Source organism: Nicotiana tabacum, chromosome 8, assembly GCF_000715075.1.
Source record: "Nicotiana tabacum cultivar K326 chromosome 8, ASM71507v2, whole genome shotgun sequence".
In the NCBI taxonomy this organism is placed as follows: Eukaryota; Viridiplantae; Streptophyta; class Magnoliopsida; order Solanales; family Solanaceae; genus Nicotiana; species Nicotiana tabacum.
The window spans coordinates 91911835-91934230 of NC_134087.1; the positions used below are offsets into that span (position 1 = coordinate 91911835).

At 37.9% G+C, this 22396-nt stretch overlaps 1 pseudogene; it reads right to left on the minus strand.

The window, feature by feature from the left end:
* Positions 1–14364: 14364 nt before the first annotated feature.
* Positions 14365–22302, minus strand: LOC107783376 (heat shock cognate 70 kDa protein 1-like; annotated as a pseudogene).
* Positions 22303–22396: the final 94 nt, after the last annotated feature.

The window sequence follows — 22396 nt, forward strand, 5'->3', positions numbered from 1 at the left end:
TCTGCTCGTAGAACCAACTTCAGTATGATGAACAATAGGAGGGGGAATAGTCAAAGGAGGAGCCGAAGAAGAGGTGAGTGCAGTAGAAGAAGGAACGGAAATAAATAGGGCCGGTAAAGAAGGAATCACAGGCATGGGTGATGAAAAAGTCGATAAAGGTACTTCATCTAAAATAGGCCCGAGATCACCACTATCAAAACCACTAGCAAAAAGTTGGTCGGTGGATTCACGAGTATCTTGGGGGTAACATCGTCATCAGAGACGAGATGAACAGGCTCGGCAGAAGAGGCACGGGGAGAGACTTCAGCCTCATCATCGAACATAACACGTCTCCTAGCCCTTTGCCTCTTTATCAAAGAGCCATCTTCATCTTCCTCATCGGAATCTTCTTTAGCGGTTTTCCTCTTCACAAGTATGTCCTGAGCTTTCCTTAAAGTGAGTTGAGCCCCTGTAGAGGTTCGAGAGGCCGCAACTGCTTCAGCAGAAACGCCTCAAATTGAAATCCTGACAAAAGGAAGGATGAAAATTAAGGCAATAAATAGAAGATTTTACATACGAGAAAATATAAAAAAAATTTCTTACCATGAGTTTTCACTTTCCAACCGTACTGATTGGAGATAGATTTCCAGGACCTGGCCTCCATAGGCGCGACCTTCAATAATTTGTCTACCCAACCACGAAAGTTGGGAACTTTATCCACAACTCCCATGATTGCTACAAAAAGGAGAGGGAGAGAAAATTAAAAAAAATTCAAAATTGAAAGAAAAAGGTACGAGAAGAATAAAAGACTTACGTGCAAATTCCATTTCTCGGGAAAAGGAACATTTTCTTCACCCACTAAACCAACAGTGGCAGCAATGAATCGAGCATACCAGCCACGATCCTTATCATCTTCTGGGCTTACTAAAACCCTTTTACTCCTAGCTACTAAAGTAAAAACACCGATGCGATAGAGCCTGGGGGAGTAAAGATGAATTAGATGAGGGAAAGTAAAATCAACACCCGCCTTGTTTGATAAATATCTTAAGCAAGCCACAACTCTCCAAATGAGTGGGCCGATTGTGCTAAACAAACTTGAAAAAAACGGCAAAAATCAAGAATTACTGGATCAATGGCTGGTTTAAATCCTAGAGTAAAGGGATAAGTATAAACGAAAGAAAAACCAGTCATATAAGAAGTAATTCTTTGATTTGGATTAGGAACAACAATTGGGAAGTCACTATTCCAATGACAGTCGTTACAAACTATGGGGGTTAAAACCTCTGTAATCATGGTAGGGTAGGTATCAGCACGACTCAACTCAGAAACTTGTTTTTGAAGTGATTCTCTGTCATGGGTAAAAGATAAGTCGCTAGAAACTATCTCTTCTATCAAAGGTTCTTGTAAAGGTTCAGAAGTTTCTTTACCCTTAGAAGATGATTTCTGAGTAAAAGAACCTCTAATTCTAGAGGGAGTACCAGAACTAGAGGAAAGTATAGAAGAACCAGCAGAAGAACTGCCGCTACGGGCAGATCCTAAACTACGGAGTCTACCACCCCTACCCCTTCTATGTCTAACAGGGGCATTGGGGAAGTTATCCAAGATAGGAACTATTCTAGGGTTAGGGTTTGAAGAAGACATGATGAAGAAGGTCGAATTAAGGAAGAAGTGAATAGTATCAAAGAATAAAGTATTCAATAAAACTTTATGAAGAAGAGGACAAGAGAAAAAGGTTATATTTATGTGAGAAAACCACCGTCAAAGGCAAGAAGTGTAATGATGGAAAGCCTATAATAAAGGCAACTAGCTCTTCGTGAATAGTGGAGTTGTAAAAGCCTTAAAAAAGGCTGCAAAACTGCAGAACCGATGGGAGACTGACACGTGTATAGAGCATTTAATAGAAGAGACAATTGAAGCGTCAATGTTGTCATAGCATTAATGATGACATAAATTCCCTTTTTAATGAAATCTACTTCCCAAATATTTAATTGATAAATAAATGGAAAGTGGGGGGACTATCTGTATTGGGAAAAATTGAGTTTGCATATTGGAGGTGACGTGTCATGACACGTGGATTAGTCAAATGGTCAAAGAGTTATAATTAGCCAAGAGGCACGAGCAATAACAGATACGAGAGAAGGTGATGAAAGAGACACAGACAGTTATTCAAATAGTTCGGTGCCCGTACCTATTTAAGTCATTTAAAGCTCAAAGATCAAGAAGAATCAAGAAAATGAATCTGACAACGCATGAGAGTCCAAATTCAGTATTTAACGTATATTAAATACTGAGTACGTTAGAGAATTTGTATTTAATATAAATGATTGAGTAACGTTTCTTTTATTGTCATTTATTACCCATAATTGCCTTATTAAGACAAAGACAATACACATATCTCCAAAAAAACCATTATAAAAGGGAGAATGCTTTTGTAAGGACATGGAACACAATTGAAATATATTCTGATTCACTTGTCTTTCTCCCGATTACATTCTAGTTATTCCAAATTATTCTCTTCTACATATTCTTTTGATTATTAGTAACCCGCGTTCTTCTAAATTTTAGCTTTGACTAAAATTCTATTTTTTGGTTAAACAGTAATGCTTTTGAAAAAGTATGGTTTCTTCTAGTACCTCAAGCTAATTAATTCGAAAAGAACAATAGGAATCAAGTTTTCCTTGTTATTTCAGTGAGGGAGGGGCAAGTTTAGGATTGAAAATTTTGGAAAAAGTACATTTAGTGGCTTATAAGGGGACTGAGTAGAGCTGAATTGTGGGTATTCAGTGTTTGACAGGGTTTGCGAGTAGCTAATATTAACATAGTATCTGCAATGGGTAAATGTAGTTCCTTTTCATGTGATTTAATACGACTTGTTAGGAACCAAGTGCGATAGCAGTACCATCCAGTTTTAATCGGTTGAAATTATTGATTTTACTTTCTAACAAAAGAGTAAAATCTAACTTATTAGTAACATGAAATCCTATGCTCCTTGAATGTCCTTTTGATAATTTGATCCTCTTGACTAAATGTCAACAATCAAGAAAAGAATTTTTCAATAATATACCAGATTGACTATCAAGTGCTGGACAAGAGGAGGGGGAAGGGGGGCGCACCATTTCAAATACATAACGCTTTCATGGCTGTACAAATTAAGAACTACTTATACTTTATTTATATGCATGCTATTTGATAAAAAATTTTAAAATATTTCCACGAAGGTCAATAAATCAAATTTCTAACATTAAGTTTTGGAAAGATTTCGTTGAAGCTCTAGTATAGAGTTTATATTTTCCACCTCTGTATCATTATCATACATTAACAGTTTATCAGGGAAAAAGAATACCATAGATTAACATTAACCTTGTTTCCTGTAGTGAAGTTTGGATTAGCAAAGCAGCGGAAGGAAAGTAAAAAAGTAGTAAAAGCTATGTTAGCCATGATATATTTCCTCATAAAATTGATCTTTCATTTCCTAGTTTTAGCACTAGAAACGATTTAGGTTGAAGAAGAATTATGTTTGCTTAGTAATCCTTTTTGTAGTTTCGACTGTTCTGTTAGTAATATGATTAATTAGGGGGAAAAAGTATGTTGGTCCAGTGTTTACTGGTGAAAAATAAAAATTCTACTCCTTTCTTAGTGAAATTTTTGTTCTCTGTTTGTGGAAATATAGCTCATCGTGCTTCTGTCTCATTCCCTGAAGATTGTAACGTAGTATAGCTTGTAAAGTGTGGATTTTTTTATTCTCAAGTTATAGATAAGTAAAATATTGATTTCCTAGATAAAATATGCTATTTTCTTCAAATTTTTCCTACTTTTCACTACTAGAAATCCGGTAAAAAGCGACCACAAAAGCGACCAAAATTGATCGCTTATAGGCCTAAAAGCGACCAAAAAGCGACCAAACATGCCTGGTCGCAATATTGCTGGTCCCTTTATTTTAGGGACCAAAGTTGGTCGCTAATTAGCGACCAACTTTGATCTATAAGGTAAAAGGACCAAATATTCCGGGTAAAGACTATAGCGATCAATTTTGGTCGCTTTATTATTTTAATAATATAATTTTGGCGACCAAAGTTGGTCTCTAAATGTAAAATACGTTATTTATTTATTTATTAATAATCATAAAAAAGCGACCAACTTTGGTCTCTAATCCAAATATTATATTTTAAAATCTGGAAAATAGAGACCAAGATTGGTCGCTTTTTTATTATTTTTTTTTAAAAAAAATAAGCGACCATAGTTGGTCGCTAACTTCAAGAAATAATTTTTTTTAATTATAAGCGACCAACTTTGGTCGCTATATTTTCTGAAATTATTTTTTTTAAAAGAATAGCGACCAAAGTTGGTCGCTTTTGAGAAATCTGGGTTAAATAGCGATCAAGGTTGGTCACTATTGCCCAGAAAATTATTTTTTTAAAGGGAAAAACGACCAATTAGCGACCAAAGTTGGTCGCTTTTCTTGGTATATTTTTTCCAGAAAATGCCTGTTTTGGCAGCTACACCACCTGCCAGCTTACCAAAAATCCTAAACATGCATTTTAGGCCAACAACAACAACAATAATAAACAACAATAACAACAACAACAACAACAATAAAAAGCAACAAAGTATAAAGTTCAATAGAACTAACACATTAAGCTAACAAAACTAAGTTAACGCTTATTACAAGCCCATTCGAAAACTGGTTCTATTGTCTAGTTCAAAGTATATAAAGTACTCAAGGAGTGTTCTTTCAGCATCCTCATCCGAAAGTTGGATTGTCTCGCCCGACTCATTAGGTAGCTGACTGCGTATGAATTCCCCCACATCAACTGTAAAGCGAACCTATAAGAAAAATTATATTGAATTAATATTTCAAAATTTATATAAAAGTAAATCAAAATACTTAATGAAAAGTAAAAAACTTACATGTATAGTCGAGGCTCGACCCTCGACCCACCTTTCTAGATTAGTCTCTTTCTTCTTCTTTACAATACGAGTCTCATTGAATAACTCATCTTACTTCATTGGCATCATAAAGTTGTCTGGTGGCTTTGGTGATTATCCTCGTGGTACTATTACTCGGGATGAACTTAGATACAGAGAGTAACTTGGATACAGTACCCGACAGGGTGTGTCTTTGATCAATTGTTGTTCTCATTAGCGACAATGATGATGAGAAGGCAATGGCATGTGTTTCAAACAGTGATGGTGTAGGTAAGAATTTAACATTTCCTAAGCAGATAAAAGAAGAGGTTATAGAGGAATTCTCTACTTCCTCTTGGAAAATGAAGTAGAAGAATTCCTCTATAACCTTTTCTTTTATCAATTTAGGAAATGTTAAATTCCTACCTACACCATCACTGTTTGAAACACATGCCATTGCCTTCTCATCATCATTGTCGCTAATGAGAACAACAATTAAAGGCACACTATGCCAGGTACTGTGTCTAAGTTATTCTTGGTGGAAGTTGCATTGCATGTCTAATAAAGTCATCAACCCCTTCTACAAAATCCTCCCGCAATCCTAAATTTCAATTCATATCCACAAAAGTTCAATTCATATCCTAAAGGCTCAATTCATATCCTAAAAGTTCAATTCATACACAAAAATTTCAATTCATATCCTAAAGGTTCAACTCATATCCACAAAAGTTCAAGTCATATCCTAAAATTTCAATTTATAAACTAAAATTCCAATACATAAACCAAAAATTTCAATTCATATCCTAAAGGTTCAACTCATATCCTAAAGGTTCAACGCATATCCACAAAAGTTCAAGTCATACACAAAAATTTCAATTCATATCCTAAAGGTTCAACTCATATCCACAAAAGTTCAAGTCATATCCTAAAATTTCAATTTATAAACTAAAATTCCAATACATAAACTAATATCCTAAAGGTTCAATTCATATCCTAAAGGTTCAATTCATATCCTAAAAGTTACAATAGATTATAATCTAAAGTTTGCCTAGTAATGAAGTTGAAATCCTACAAGGATAGGCCGAGGTTTTTGATCCCGTGAGTTGGGAGTTTTCCATGTAAAACTCATTTTTGTGTCATTTACTTACTGTAGTATGTGTGTGTTTTGTGGTAACTAATAGAGAACCTCGTTCTCTATATAGTTTGATGAACCTTTAGTTTCTATCACAGAGGCTTAACAGGGGAAGGACGTAGTTTGCATCAAGTTACTTGTGTATAACATTAGCTGCAATATTACGCCTTGGTGTTGTTATGATCGAAATATTCAGGTGTCATGTGAAAGCTAGTGAAGCAATACTTGAACAACGATAAATCAAACAGAAGAGAAATATACCAAAAAGAACACAATCATTTACCATGGTTCGGTCAATTGACCTACGTCTATGGTGGAGATGAGCAGTCCACTATATTAAAAAGAGTACAAAATATCGAGAGAACAATTTCACAAAGAGACAAACACAAGTATCACACCAACACTTGTCCCGAAAAGTTCTCCCCCTAAACATGATTTTCAAACCCATATGACTACATTGTGGATGCTACTGAATAAGAAGGAATAATCCTCAATTTATAGAAGTCCAAACTTTTTCCTCCAAGAAGAGGGAGTATCCAAATATGAGAGATTTATAATTTTCTTCTAAAAGAAGGAAAACCCAGTTATGGTAAATATGTTTTCCTTTCCTTTAAGAGATAGAAAAATGAAGTACGATAAGAAAATCAGGACAAAACCTAACAATTCTCCTCCTTTGCTTGAATTTTCAGACAAAACAAACTTGATCCACCTTCATCACATAACTTTCAATAGGCCGCATCTCCAAATCTGCACCACAAAGTTTGTCTCAACATGAGTAGCACTCGGGTCAAATTCTCAAACAAAAACCATGATTATCGTCAACTATCCCAAATTGCCACCTATTCCTAACCGGCCCTCACCCCTATTAAATAACGCCTCTCACAGTCACTTTCACAACTATCCATATCAAAAAATCCAAAATTCTTCTTTTTCCTTCTTCAAACCAAACACCTTCTTCTTCAACTTACTAAACTCCATCGTGTCTGAAAATCAGGAAGCCCATAGTGCTCCAAGCATCGTTCCCACTGTGTTTTCACCTGTTGAAACCCCAGTTTAGAGCCCACACTCCTCACTCCGACTAGTCTAAACCCTAAATCTAAGTCACAACCATCTACCTCTCCGACCCAGTCGAGTACTAGTTCTCATCGGAGTCGCAAAGCTTCAACTCCCAAAAAGTTTGTGGCTGTGACCTCTCCTTCTGCCTCGCCTGAAGAAATGGTCGAACATGATACAGTAGAGAGAGAAGAAAATCTAAAAGTTTCTAGTCTACCTGTGGAAGAAAGCTCTGCCAAAGAAAAAGATATGGGTCATATCTATGTTGAATCGACAATGACAGCGCCTGGCCTTGATTCTATAGGTAATACTCTTCCTACTTCTGAGTTTACCATGGGGTTACAAGAACAAGAGGCCATAGAAAATATGTTGTCAATAGCTGCTGAGGGAAGTGTTATTGAGGGTGGTGAAGGTGTGTCTGAGTCTTAGGGGGAAGAAAATAGTACACTTGTGGAGAGTAGGGAACTGGTGCCTGTTGAAACATCAACACCAGACAGTACTACTAGGGCACCAATTGAGGGACCTGATCCCTCCACTCAAGAGGAACCAACCCTTGGTTTCTCTCAATCACCCTAGGTCAGTATTGATCCTCCCCCCTCTCCTCACTTCTATGCTGAGCCTTTGTCCATAGTTGTTCCTGAAATGAGACCTTTATCTGATGAGGAAAATGCAGATAGTGAAGAAGAAGATTATGATAATATGGCTCTGGCAAGCTTTATTAGTACAAGGAGTAGAAAGGCACCTCTCCAGGGGTCAACGTCTAAGAGACCCATCACGAGGTTGTAAAAGAAGGAAGAATTTGAGTCAGTCTTGAGGAGAAACAGAAAGGAAAAGAAGAAGAGGAGATTGATGAAAGAGGGAAAGGTTGTCAATGAAAAGGTAGTGCCTCCTGCACTAGTCGTGAATGTTGATGATGAGGCAGAAGAGGAACCTGGTTCCTTAGTTCGTAAATCCTCAAAGAACCTTACTGTTCCAAAGTCCAAAAAGGAGTCATCTGTGAATGAAAAGGAGTTGAGAAGGGTTGAGGGTGAAAAACCTGGTGAGAAAGAGAGTGAGAAAGTGGTTGAGGAGTCTTGTGAAAACGTGGATGAGGAGTCTACTGAGAAGATCTCTAGGAAATCTACAGACAAATTAAAGAGTGTTACCAAATCAGTGAAGAGGAAAGCTGAGGCCAATGAGTAACCTGGTTCTTCCAAAAAGACCAAGGTTGGTGATGCCCAAGGAAAAATTGAAACACCAAAAGGTGATGTGGGGACGTACATTTTCCCTTGATATTCTGGAGATGACCGGAATGCGCCAATTTGTAGAGATCTGTGAACACCAACAATGGCCACATCTGTTCACAAGTGACAGTCCTAAAGTTTATGAGGAAGAGGTGCGTAGTTTTTATACCTACTTCTTTACGATTGAGGATGATCATATTTGTATGATGGTGAATGGTGTTGATTTTATGATGGATATTGCTATTCTGGGAAGTATTTTGGGGGTGCCTACTGATGGTATGTCTTCTGTTGAGGGAACTTGCTCGTCTAACTTCAGAAATGCCATAGTGAAGGACAAGACCATACAACACGGGGAACAGGTACACAAGAAGGCCTTCCTTCTAGTGTACCAACTACTGTTTGAAATGGTAAACAAAGTTCTGCTTCCACACGCAGAAAGGAGGTCAATAACTTCACGAGCAGACTTGGTTCTCATGGAAGCACTGGATGGATACACTACTATAAACTTGCTTGGCATCATGATAGAGTACATGCAGAAGGTGGAAGAATTCAAGGTCTTTGAAGTATGGTAATCACGCTCAACTTTAGTCCTAAAAAGGATAAGCGGTCGCTGCAAATATAATCCGGTCTAAAAGTCCGGAGTCGAATCCCACAGAGAACTAAGGCTTAGCTATATCTATTTAATATGACTAAAAAGACAAGTTTGAACAATTTTCTAAATTATAAAGATTGAGATTTATATTTCTAACTAATTAACTAGCATATACTAGAAAACGGTAAAATTATCAACTAACGAGACAAAAGGTTGGAGACTAAATTAAGGAGGTCTAGAGTTATGATTTCCCCAATTATCGGAATCCTTCTAGCTATGTTCCCTACAATTTTGCCAATGTATTCTCTACTGATCGGGAGCACTTTAGATGTCGTAATTCTCTCTCGAGCAACTACAACAATTTACTAGACATATTCTCTCGAACTACGCTAGTTGGCTTTATCTAACCGCTCATTATGACCACGTCAAAGGCTTTGTTATTTCTAAACCTGCCTTTAAACCCACAGTATTGATTTCTCATATACGTTAGGAGTAATGTTGTTCAACAACTACCTAAATATGTACTCTCTCTCGAGCACTACACACTAAATAGGCACAATCAATTGATGGTCATTCAATCAACAACAACAACACGTAGTTGAACAAGTAGATAAATCCAACGACTCAATTATATAAAAACATAACAAGAATTTATCCTACAAAAGGTTCTATCAAAACCCTAGATAACAAATTAGTTATTCATAATAGTATGTAAAACTACAATACTAAAAGTCATAACCACAATGAAAAAATAGGAATAAGAAGGAAAAACTCATAGAAGAATTCTCTGCCTTGCTCCTATTGTGTCTCTGCCTCCTTAGGTCGAATCTATGTCAAATATTGGTCTCCTCCTCTCAAAATACCGTTTTTCCATGTATATATACCAAGTAGGGTCGGGCCAAAATAATTATACCTGCTCCTACACGAAAAAGGACAAGTTTCCAGTCCTGGACGTCCGTGGCCGCGGCCCAGGCGCGGTACTTTCCTAGTGTACTGCCTCAGCCCGCCTCAGGTCCGCGGTCGTGGTTTTGACCGCATTTTTCACACTGTTCCATTTGGAATTTGGAATAATGTAAAATATAACAATTGTATCCCTTTGAGTTAGTGTTTCAAACATATATTGTGGAGCCAAAATGGAGTTTTGAGGAAAACGTTATGTGCATTTTACTAGACAGTAGGCAATATATCTATTCGATTCTTCATTTCATTGCTCTATCATCCGTTGATCCCTGAATATGATCCCGACTTAATTCCTTGGGCTTTTACTCAAACTTCAAAGCTCCAAATCACTTGAATTCATTCCATAACATCTACATAGCTCGAAATCACTCCTACAAGGCATAAAACACACAATTAGTGCAAGGCACTAGCGATTAAAGCTCAAACTCAATTAAAGTGCAGTAAATTTGAGTGTAATAAGCGACTAAAATACGTAATTATAGCATATCATCATATGGTAATCATGGCCTGCCTTATAGGTTCCTCCTCACTAAGGTCTTTGTATTCTTCAAAGTCCCTTTGGGAAAAGCTAAAGTGGGTACTCGTAAGCAAACCTTCTCCAAGAACACTCTCGAGGAATGTGAGTGCATTGATAAGAGTGGAGAGATTGGCAACACTTCTACTATCTCTCAGCTGATCAATGTTTAGAACAGTGACACTGAATAGATAAGGAAGCTAAAGGCAAGGAATGTCATTCTCGAAGATCAGCTAAGTCAGGTTCATGAGGCACTTGGTTCCAACAGCTCTCAAAGCACTGAGGCTGCCCGTCTGACAAAAGAAAATGCCAACCTCAGGAAACAGGTTGAGGACTTGAAGGAGAGACTGCTCAGTGAGCAGGTGTCAACAAATGCTCGAATGGACATCCTTCTTAGAACCATTGCCTCTTCATCTGGGCCTTACCCTTCCAGTGCTCCCTAAACAGTGTCCCTTTCCCAAGTGTCAAGTTCTTAGTGTCTGTCCTCTATTTTAGTTCTGATGATGTTTATGACCGATACTTTTGTTTTTGCTTTTTTTATTTTTTGGATGTGTTTGGAAACAATGGAACCGATCTCTGCTTAATTATCCAAAATCAGTGAAACTTTCGTCCTTTTGTTGTGTATGCCTTGCTCTTCTGCTCTGTTTTTAGTCATGGTTGTGTACACACATGTGGCATGAGTTAATTAAGCTAGACTTTATTTTGCTTAAGGCTTGCTACTGATCTTTTTATGATTCCAAAAGGGGGAAAAATAATTGAGGGGGAACAGGATGAGGAACAGATTCAGGGGGAATACAGGAAATGTGAATGTCATTCTAGTTCTTAGGGGGAACTTAAATTATAAGTTTGTCATCATCAAAAAGGGAGAAATTGATAGGTTATATGTATCCATGTTATATTTTAATGATCTAAAAACTTATTTTTAAGAACCAAATAAGAAACCTGTTACACATTATCAAGTACTTAAGATCAACAAGTCTCCAGTTGGGGATGTGGTTCAACTCTTCAGAGTCAAAGGAACAACTGAGCGAACAGATGGCCGCCAGTTCCCTTGGTGACTGTACAAGTCAACTCCCCACAGTTGTAAAGTTGTTGCCTGCACACGCAACAGTGCAATAGTCAACTTTATGGGGAATGTCCTTTACCTAACTTGCTTGCATCATTCAAGTGATGTCACAAATGAATTATTAACATCAAGCAAAGGTAAAACAAAACACTTGCACATTCAAGAATCAATCAAGCATTCTCTCAAGTCATCTATCAATCTTGCAAGTGACTCTCAAGAGCATCAAGAACAAAGAACAACATAACAATGGACCAGTTCCATGTATCGAGTTATTACATCTCCTTAGTTGTGTTGCACTTTTGTTAAAGCACTCTACTTAAAATTCGTACTTAGCTTAGTTAGAAGCATTGTTTAGGAAATCTTTGTAAATCATAAACCCTTGTGCTTGTGTCTTGGCTAGAGTTAGTTGAGATGTAAGTCTTTATAATAGAGTTATTATAAAGTGGCTTGTAATAGAGTTGTTACAAGTTAGTGAGGGATTAAGAGGTTAATTCCTAGGTTATAATAGGTTGTAATCTAAAGTTTGCTCAGTAATGAAATTGAAATCCTACAAGGATAGGTCGTGGTATTTGATCCCGTGAGCTGGGACTTTTCCACGTAAAACTCCATTGTGTCATTTACTTACTGTAGTGTGCATGTGTTCTGTGAGAACTGATAGAGAACCTGGTTTTCTATACAGTTTGGTGGACCCTTAGTTTCTATCACAGAGGCTTAACAGGGGAAGAAGGCAGTTTGCATCAAGTTACTTGTGTATAACATTAGCTGCAGTATTACGCCTTGGTGTTGTTATTATCAAAATATTCAAGTGTCATGCGAAAGCTAGTGAAGCAATACTTGAACAACGATAAATCAAACAGAAGAGAAATATATAAAAAAAGACACAATCATTTAACATGTTTCGGTCAATTGACCTACGTCTACGGCGGAGATGAGCAGTCCGCTATATAAAAAAGAGTACAAAATATCGAGAGATCAATTTCACAAAGAGACAAACACAAGTATCGCACTAACACTTGTCCCGAAAAGTCCTCCCCCTAAACAGGATTCTCAAACCCTATATGACTACATTGTGGATGCTAATGAATAAGAAGAAATGATCCTCAATTTATAGAAGTCCAAACTTTTTCCTCCAAGAAAAGGGAGTAGCCAAATATGAGAGATTTATAATTTTCTTCTAAAAGAGATAGGAAAACCAAATATGATAAGAAAATCAAGACAAAACCTAACAATTCTCTCCATTTGCCTGAATTTTTAGACAAAACAAACTTGATCCATCGTCATCACATAACCTTCAACAGGCCGCATCTCCAAATCTGCACCACAAAGTTTGTCTCAACGTGAGTAGCACTCAGGTCAAATTCTCAAACAAAAATCATGATTATCGTCAAATATGTTGAGGCTAGAACTAAACCCCCCATGATGAACTTGTCTTGAACCTCGCTCTGATACTATTTGTTAGGATCGGAAAAATCAGATGCCATGCGGAATCTAGACACAAACATTTAGCGTGGTTCGGTCAATTGACCTACGTCTACGGCGGAGAAGAGCAATCCACTATATAAAAGAGAGTACAAAATATCGAGAGAACAACCTCACAAAGAGGCAAACACAAGTGTTATCTCCCCTTAAACAAGACTCTAAAATCTCATATGGCTACATTGTGGATGCTACTAAATAAGAATGAAAGATCCTTAATTTATAGAAGTCTAAACATTTTCCTCCAAGAGAATGGACTAGTCAAATATAAGAAATTTATAATTTTATTTTAAACGAAAGAAAACCCAATTATGATAAAAACAACCTAACTTGTGTGTCATCTTTTCCAATCAGTTGCCGAGATTTCCCTGATTATCATCTAGTTACTGAGGTAGTCTATGTAGTTATTGACCAACTCAAAGTGAGACTCAGGCTCAGCATAGAAGTTTTTACCATGTATCGCTGTATTTGGATTTTATCCATGACTTTTTGATCTGTAGCAGGGCGGCGGAGGAGGTGAATACGAGTAAAGATTTAATAATGTACTTCTGACAAAATTAACAAGATGAACTCCCAGACTGTTTTCTCAGGAACGATGGAAGAAAGAAACCGATAAAAATAGAAGCTGAAACCTTTACAAAGTCAGGCAATGGCTCAACTGTAAACTTTGATGTGAAGTTCACATTTTTTTTCTTGCAAAGGTTTTATAATATTGCAGTTGATGAGCTTTCTGCGGTAGTATTATGTCTTTTATTTGGCGCTGGAGAGAGTTTAAGATGGATGTCTGCATTTGGAAGAACTCTCAATGCTTAATATTATTGCAATCCTGGTATTTAGCTTCTTAAGAAAAGTAACTGTTGTTCAGATTTTATTTCTCTTTTAAGAAATTCGTCCAAGACGAAAGCTCAAATTATATAGTAGATCGCTTGAAAATAACACATGAACAATAGGTGATAAAACTATAGGTTTACAAATAAATGGCGCTGGATTAGTAGTTGAGTTGATTATTCAAACACAATAGCATATCATGCAATTGATAGGGAAAAAATGTGAAGGGGAACACAGATTGACTTTCTAATCAAACTAGTTATTATAAGGCATGATTAACTTATTAAATTATGTTTACTGGATAGTGTCCACTTAACCAACATCATTACGATCAGAAAGGCAGGGCAGCTACAGACTCAGTCGGCTCACTTTCTCATACTCGGTGAACAAACATTTGGCCTAAATATTTTTAAGTTTGGAATTTGCTATTGTTTGATAGTTAGGCAAAAGAAAAGCATCTTTTTATCCAAAACTTTGAAAAAGAAGTGACCTTGCCTCCTGAATCTACACTCGTGTTTGCTAGTTTTGGAGGCAATCCTTACCACCAATCAAATTCGCTTTTCGGTCGAAAGTTAATTTGTAACCTGTCCATTCAACTAAGGATTTAAAATTTAAGCTCGAATAGACATCCAAAGAGAATTGCTAACTTAAAATCGATGCAACTATTTAAGAATTCCAGCGATAATGAAAAACCACCAGTTTGAAATTCACAAAACTCTAGATGATAATTAAAGCCAGTTCAAAGTACTCTATTAAACTATACCAATGAAAAAGAAAAACTACTAGTACTATCTATCAATTATTTAATCCACTTCCTCAATCTTAGGTCCTGCACTGCTAGCACCAGCTGGTGGAGCATCATCATCCATAGCTGCACCAGCATCACCACCAGCACCCTGGTACATCTTGGCAATGATGGGATTACAAATGCTCTCAAGCTCCTTCATCTTGTCCTCAAACTCATCAGCTTCTGCAAGCTGGTTGCTATCGAGCCATGAAATTGCCTGATCGATAGCATCCTCAATCTTTTTCTTGTCATCCGCGCTAAGCTTAGAACCAATTTTCTCGTCCTTCACTGTGTTCCTCATGTTGTAGGCGTAGTTCTCCAATGCATTCTTGGCCTCCACCTTCTTCTTGTGATCCTCGTCTTCCGCCTTGTACTTCTCAGCTTCCTGCACCATCTTCTCAATTTCTTCCTTTGACAACCTACCCTTGTCATTGGTAATTGTAATCTTGTTTTTCTGTCCAGTGGTCTTGTCCTCCGCAGAGACGTTCAAGATACCAGACAGTGATCTGAGGCACACCCCTAGGAGCAGGAGGAATACCAGAGAGCTCAAATTTACCCAATAAGTTGTTGTCTCTTGTTCTTGCTCTCTCACCCTCGAACACCTGAATCAACACTCCGGGTTGGTTATCAGAGTATGTGGAGAATACTTGCTCTTTCTTGGTAGGAATTGTGGTGTTCCTCGGAATCAGGACAGTCATCACACCTCCAGCAGTTTCTAACCCAAGAGACAGAGGTGTGACATCCAAAAGCAGCAAGTCTTGGACCTTCTCATTACCCTCTCCACTAAGAATGGCGGCTTGCACAGCAGCACCATAGGCAACAGCCTCATCTGGGTTGATGCTCTTGCAAAGCTCCTTGCCATTGAAGAAGTCCTGCAGCAGCTGCTGCACCTTGGGAATTCGAGTGGATCCACCGACAAGAACAACATCATGAACAGTGCTCTTATCCATCTTGGCATCCCTCAAACATTTCTCAACTGGCTCCATACACTTCCTAAAGAGATCCATGTTCAACTCCTCGAATCTGGCACGAGTAATGGTAGAATAAAAATCAACCCCCTCATACAGGGAATCAATTTCAATTGTTGTCTGAGCAGTGGAAGAGAGAGTTCTCTTTGCCCTCTCACAAGATGTCCTTAATCTTCTCAGAGCTCTTGGGTTACCACTAATATCCTTCTTGTGCTTTCTCTTGAATTCCTGGACAAAGTGGTTTACCATTCTGTTATCAAAATCCTCACCTCCAAGGTGAGTGTCTCCTGCTGTAGCTTTCACCTCGAAAATACCCTCTTCAATAGTTAGAAGGGATACATCAAAAGTACCACCACCAAGATCAAAGATAAGCACGTTCTTCTCACCTACACTAGTAGCTTTCTTGTCCAGACCATATGCAATAGCAGCAGCTGTAGGCTCATTAATAATACGCATGACATTCAGTCCCGAAATAACACCAGCATCTTTAGTAGCCTGACGCTGTGAGTCATTGAAGTAGGCAGGCACAGTCACCACGGCATTCTTCACAGTTGATCCAAGGTAGGCCTCAGCAATTTCCTTCATCTTTGTCAGCACCATAGAAGAGATTTCTTCAGCAGCAAACTGTTTCTCTTCCCCCTTGTAATTTACAACAATCATTGGCTTATCACCAGGTCCGGGGATAACCTTAAAAGGCCACAATTTCATGTCACCCTGTACAGATGCATCACTAAACCTCCTGCCAATAAGCCGCTTTGCATCTGCCAATGTGAAGCACAGCGACCATTAAATAACAAAACTTTAATCATAAATAATACTGTATGGATTACAGCACAAAAGCCAAAAAAAATTGCACAACACCTATTCAAATAGCAAATTAACATGATAGCACATAAGTTCCATACAAAAAGTAGACAACTATACTGGCATATATATGTGACTAATAAATATGAGTAAACCGGTCGAAGACAAGGATAAAGGATCTGAAACCGATATTTGTTCCTACTGTTGCGGAAGCCAAATGTATATAGTGTGAATAAGTCACAACTACTATATCAAAAATTATGACAACCACCAAATAATAAATAAGACAATAAAACAACAATAAAGGGAACACCAGAATTTACGAGGTTCGGCTAATTTTGCCTACTCCTCGGACACAACCAATATTTTATTTCACTCCAAAAATACAAGTGAAATAATACTAAAGAGAGAAGATACAAATGCCTTAAACAGATGAGAAGGCAAATGAGAGGTGTGTCTAAATCCTAAATATTAAGCCTTCTTTTATAGGGGAAAAGTTTCCTACCAACTCCTTAACCCACCGATGTGGGATGGAAATTTGACATAATTCAACAAATCTCCACCTTGGCAAAATTCCACATCTTCAATTTTCTCTCAGTAACAAATTTTGGTTGTGTCTTCATCTTCAATCTTCAGTGTTCAACAATGTTGATCAAATCCAAACAATGTTGAAACTTGACCGCAGTCACCACCTTTGTCAGCATATCAGCAGGATTCTCCGTAGTATGAATTTTCTTCACCGTGACTCCACCTTCTTCTATGATTTCTCGTACAAAATGATACCGAACATCAATGTGCTTCGTCCTTGCATGATAAACTTGGTTCTTCGCTAATTGAATAGCACTTTGACTATCACAAAAAATTGTGATACCTTTTTGTTCAACACCAGGCTCCTTTAGCAATCCTTGAAGCCAAATTGCCTCCTTCACAGCCTCTGTAATAGCCATGTACTCTGCCTCTGTTGTAGACAAAGCAACTGTTGACTGCAAAGTAGACTTCCAACTAATTGGTGCCTTTGCAAAAGTAAACACATAACCAGTAGTTGATCTTCGTTTGTCCAGATCACCCGCAAAATCTGAGTCACAATATCCAACTACAGACTGATTGTCTTCCTGCTCAAAAACTAACCCGACATCTACAGTATTATGAATATACCGTAGAATCCACTTCACAGCTTGCCAATTCTCCTTCCCTGGATTGTGCATATATCTGCTAATAACTCCAACAGCTTGTGAAATGTCAGGCCTTGTGCAAACCATTGCATACATCAAGCTACCAACAGCATGTGCGTATGGTACCTTTGACATATACTTTCGTTCAACTTCATCCATTGGCGACATAGTAGTACTTAGCTTAAAATGGGGAGCAAGTGGAGTACTAACTGGCTTAGTCTAGTCATCTATGCCAAAACGTTGTAGTACTCTCTTCAAATATTCCTTTTGAGATAAACAGAGTTTCTTTGAACGTCTATCTCTAATTATCTCCATGCCAAGAATTTTCTTTGCCTCACCCAGATCCTTCATCTCGAACTCCTTCTTCAGTTGAATCTTCAACTTATCAATTTCTTCCGAATTCTTGGAAGCTATCAACATATCATCAACATATAGGAGAAGATATACAAAGGAACCATCTTTAAGCTTGTGCAAATACACACAATGATCGTATTTGCTTCTCTTGTACCTTTGCCGCAACATAAACTCGTCAAATCGCTTGTACCATTGTCTAGAAGATTGTTTCAATCCGTACAACGATTTTTCAAGTTTGCACACCATATTTTCTTTTCCAGCAACTTTGAATCCTTCTGGCTGAGTCATGTAGATTTCCTCCTCCAAGTTTCCATGTAAAAACGCAGTTTTTACATCCATCTGAACTAGTTCCAAATCCAATTGTGCTACCAAAGCCAACATAATTCTAATGGAGGAATGTTTTACAACTGGAGAAAACACTTCATTGTAATCAATTCCCTCCTTTTGAGCATATCCTTTGGCCACCAATCTTGCTTTGTAGCGAACATCTACTTGGTTAGGAAATCCTTCCTTCTTTGCAAATACCCATTTGCACCCAATTGCTTTCTTTCCCTTCGGGAGATTGGCCAATCTCCATGTATGATTCTGATGAAGGGACTGTATTTCATCATTCATGGCAATCCTCCACTTATCTTCTTCTGAACTTTGGACAACGTCTTTATAAGTAGTAGGAACATCATCAGCTACAATTGAGGTTGCACAAGCAACCGTCTCTATGAGACGAACAGGTTTCGTTATTGTTCTTTTTGGCCTGCTGGTTGCTATTGATTCAAGTTGTTGTTGAGGTTCCTGAGTTGGAATCTCCTCTACTTGCTCTCCTTCTAGAGGATAATCTTCATTTGTTTCCTCCTCTGCTTCTTGTGTAGGAAAAATAAATTTTCCCTCAAACTCCACCTGCTTAGAAGCACCTTCATTTTGTTTGGTGTCTTCTGTTACCTTATTTACCATAGCAGATTCATCAAAGGTAACATCCCTGCTGAATATTACTTTCTTTGTCATAGGACACCATAAGCGATATCCTTTGACTCCAGAAGTAATTCCCATAAAAATAGTCTTCTTTGCCCTTGGATCCAATTTTGACTCCGTCACATGATAATATGCAGTTGAGCCAAACACGTGCAAAGAGTTATAATCTACAGCAGGTTTTCCATACCATTTTTCAAATGGTGTCTTGCCATTAATAGCAGCAGATGGTAAGCGATTAATGAGGTGACATGCATATGTAATTGCCTCAGCCCAAAATTCTTTGCCCAAGCCAGCATTGGACAACATACACCGTACCTTCTCCAGCAAGGTCCGGTTCATACGTTCTGCCACTCCATTCTGTTGTGGTGTATGTCTAACAGTGAAGTGTCGGACGATACCATCGTTTTGACAGACCTTATTGAAATGATCATTTTTGTATTCACCTCCATTGTCTGTGCGAATACACTTGATCCTCTTGCCTGTTTGATTCTCCACCATCGTCTTCCATTTGAGAAAAATTCCCAACACTTCATCTTTGCTCTTCATTGTATACACCCATACTCTTCGGGAAAAATCATCAACAAAGGTTACAAAATAGTGTTTCCCACCCAATGAAGGTGTTTTGGAAGGACCCCAAACATCAGAGTGTACATAATCCAAAATGCCTTTAGTATTATGGATCGCTGTACCAAATTTAACCCTTGTCTGTTTCCCTTTAACACAATGCTCACAAAACTCCAAGTTGCAAGCCTTGACTCCTTTTAACAATCCTTGATCTGATAGAGTTTTCAAGGATTTTCCCCCAGCATGTCCCAAGCGCATGTGCCATAGCTTGGTTGTTTCTGCCTCTTTGTCGTCACTGGATGTCACTGTTGCTGTCCCAATAACTGTACTGCCACGATAGCGGTACATATTATTATTTTTCCGATTAGCCTTCATTACCACTAGTGCACCGGAGCATACTCTCATCACTCCATTTTCTGCAATGATTTTGAACCCTTTTGATTCTAGGGCTCCCACAGAGATGAGATTCTTCTTCAAATCCGGTACATATCGAACATCTGTTAATGTTCTGATCATTCCATCATGGTTCCTTAATCGTATTGAACCAATGCCATATGAGGTAAGAGGACTGTTATCCGCTGTGTGGACGACTCTATATTCTCCTTCTTGAAATTCCACGAACCAGTCCATGTTGGGACACATATGATAGCTACAAGCCGAGTCCATCAACCATATGTCTGATGATGTTGATGACTCTGTTGTAACTAATGAGAAGTCTGAATCATCGCAATCAGTTACATTTGAATCCATAGTAGTCTTTCCATTGTTATGTTTGGCCTTATTCTTCAACTTCGGACAGTCTTTCTTCCAGTGCCCCTTTTCTCGACAAAAGGCACATTCATCTTTGCTGGGTCTGGATCTTGACTTGGATCTTCCCTTCTTTGTCCTCATTTGACTTTGAGGACGACCCCTCACAAATAGTGCTTCTCCTTCTCCGCCCTTCTGTTTTTCTCGCTTTCTTTGTTCATAGCTGTACAATGCCGAACAAACTTCTCTGAGAGAAACTTCGTCATTTTCATGGAGTAGAGTAGTTTCAAGGTGCTCGTATTCATCAGGAAGTGACGTCAACAACATTAAGGCCAAGTCACCATCATCATAAGTTGTATCCATATTTTGCAAATCTGTGACCAACTTATTGAAACTGGTGATATGTTCATTCATCGTGGTACCAGGAACATAGGTGAAGTAAAACAGTCTCTTCTTCATGTAAAATTTATTTTGACTGTTTTTCTTCAAAAATTTATCCTCCAGTGCTTTCCATAATTTACTTGCAGAAGTTTCCTTTGTGTATGAATATTTCTGCTCTCTAGCAAGGTAGGATCGAATGGTACCGCAAGCAACACGGTTGATAATTCTCCAATCTTTTTCTCCAATAACATCTGGTTTCTTTTCTTCAATGGCCAGATCTAGCCCTTGTTGAAAAAGGACATCTAGAACCTCGCCTTGCCACATCCCAAAATGCCCGGACCCGTCAAATATTTCGACCGCAAATTTCGCATTTGACACAATTCTTGTCATAAGCGAAGATGCCAATGATGACGTATTGTTGACACTTGATGTAGATTCTTCTTGTTTATTGTCTCCCATCTTTGACACAAATATTATTTAATAGCTGACGACAAAAATCAAGATTATTCCTTTCTGATGTAGAAGATCAGACTAAGCTGCAACCACAGATCATACTCAGACAGAACCTTGACTCAGTTACCAAGATAAATCTTTTCTGATGTGGAAGATCAGACTATGCTGCAACCACAGAGCATACTTAGACAGTAACTTGGCTCTGATACCAATTGTTGCGGAAGCCAAATGTATATAGTGTGAATAAGTCACAACTACTATACCAAAAATTATGACAACCACCAAATAATAAATAAGACAATAAAACAACAATAAAGGAAACCACAGAATTTACGAGGTTCGGCTAATTTTGCCTACTACTCGGACACAACCAATATTTTATTTCACTCCAAAAATACAAGTGAAATAATACTAAAAAGAGAAGATACAAATGTCTTAAACAGATGAGAGGTGTGTCTAAATCCTAAACATTAAGCCTTCTTTTATAGGGGAAAAGTTTCCCACCAACTCCTTAACCCACCGAAATTTGACATAATTCAACACCTACCACGTGTTTAACTAAAATAATCATACTACTGGCAATGGCTAAAGCATGCATTAAGATATCATATCGTTTTCGATTAAAACAATTCCAGAAATTCACTGACTTAGATTCTCTAATTTTTCTCTTATGCCCACAGCAAATTCACCAGATAGTCTTAAATTATTTAATAAATTAAAATCATGTCAACTTGCCTACACCTCAATAAAATCATCAGACAAATTGATTGTTATAGTAAAAATTCAGACTTGAAATGTGCAGGTAATTTCTTATGTTTTAAACAGTCTATAAGGATATTGTTTAACCCTCCTACGAGCTTCTGGACTAATTAACAACTAAATAACAATGAATATAAATCAAGCTAATCACACGAATCACACCACGTCATTCATCAAACTTCAACGTCGCAACAAATCAAAATTTTACAAAATTTACCACTCATCAACAACCATACTATTTAAAACGGAAATAAGCATAAGAAATAGTATGAGATTAGATAGAAAAATTGAAAGCTTACCGAAAACGGTGTTAATGGGATTCATGGCGACCTGATTCTTAGCAGCGTCACCAATGAGACGTTCAGTATCAGTGAACGCAACATAAGACGGCGTCGTCCTGTTTCCTTGGTCATTAGCGATAATCTCCACACGATCATGTTGCCAAACGCCAACACAAGAATACGTAGTTCCCAGATCAATCCCGATCGCTGGTCCTTCACCTTTTCCGGCCATTGCTTTAATCAGCGACGTATATATATAAGTGAGCGAAAAAGAGAGCTAAATTATTATGATTTGAGAAGAAAGAGTAATACGGTTAGATATGAAGGGAGGAAGGAACAATGGGTGGTATATATAACGGCTTCGGGTTAAGCGTTTTGTAGCCGTGTTTAAGGGTTCTAGAATGTTCTTTTTGCCTAATTATAACCAATCAT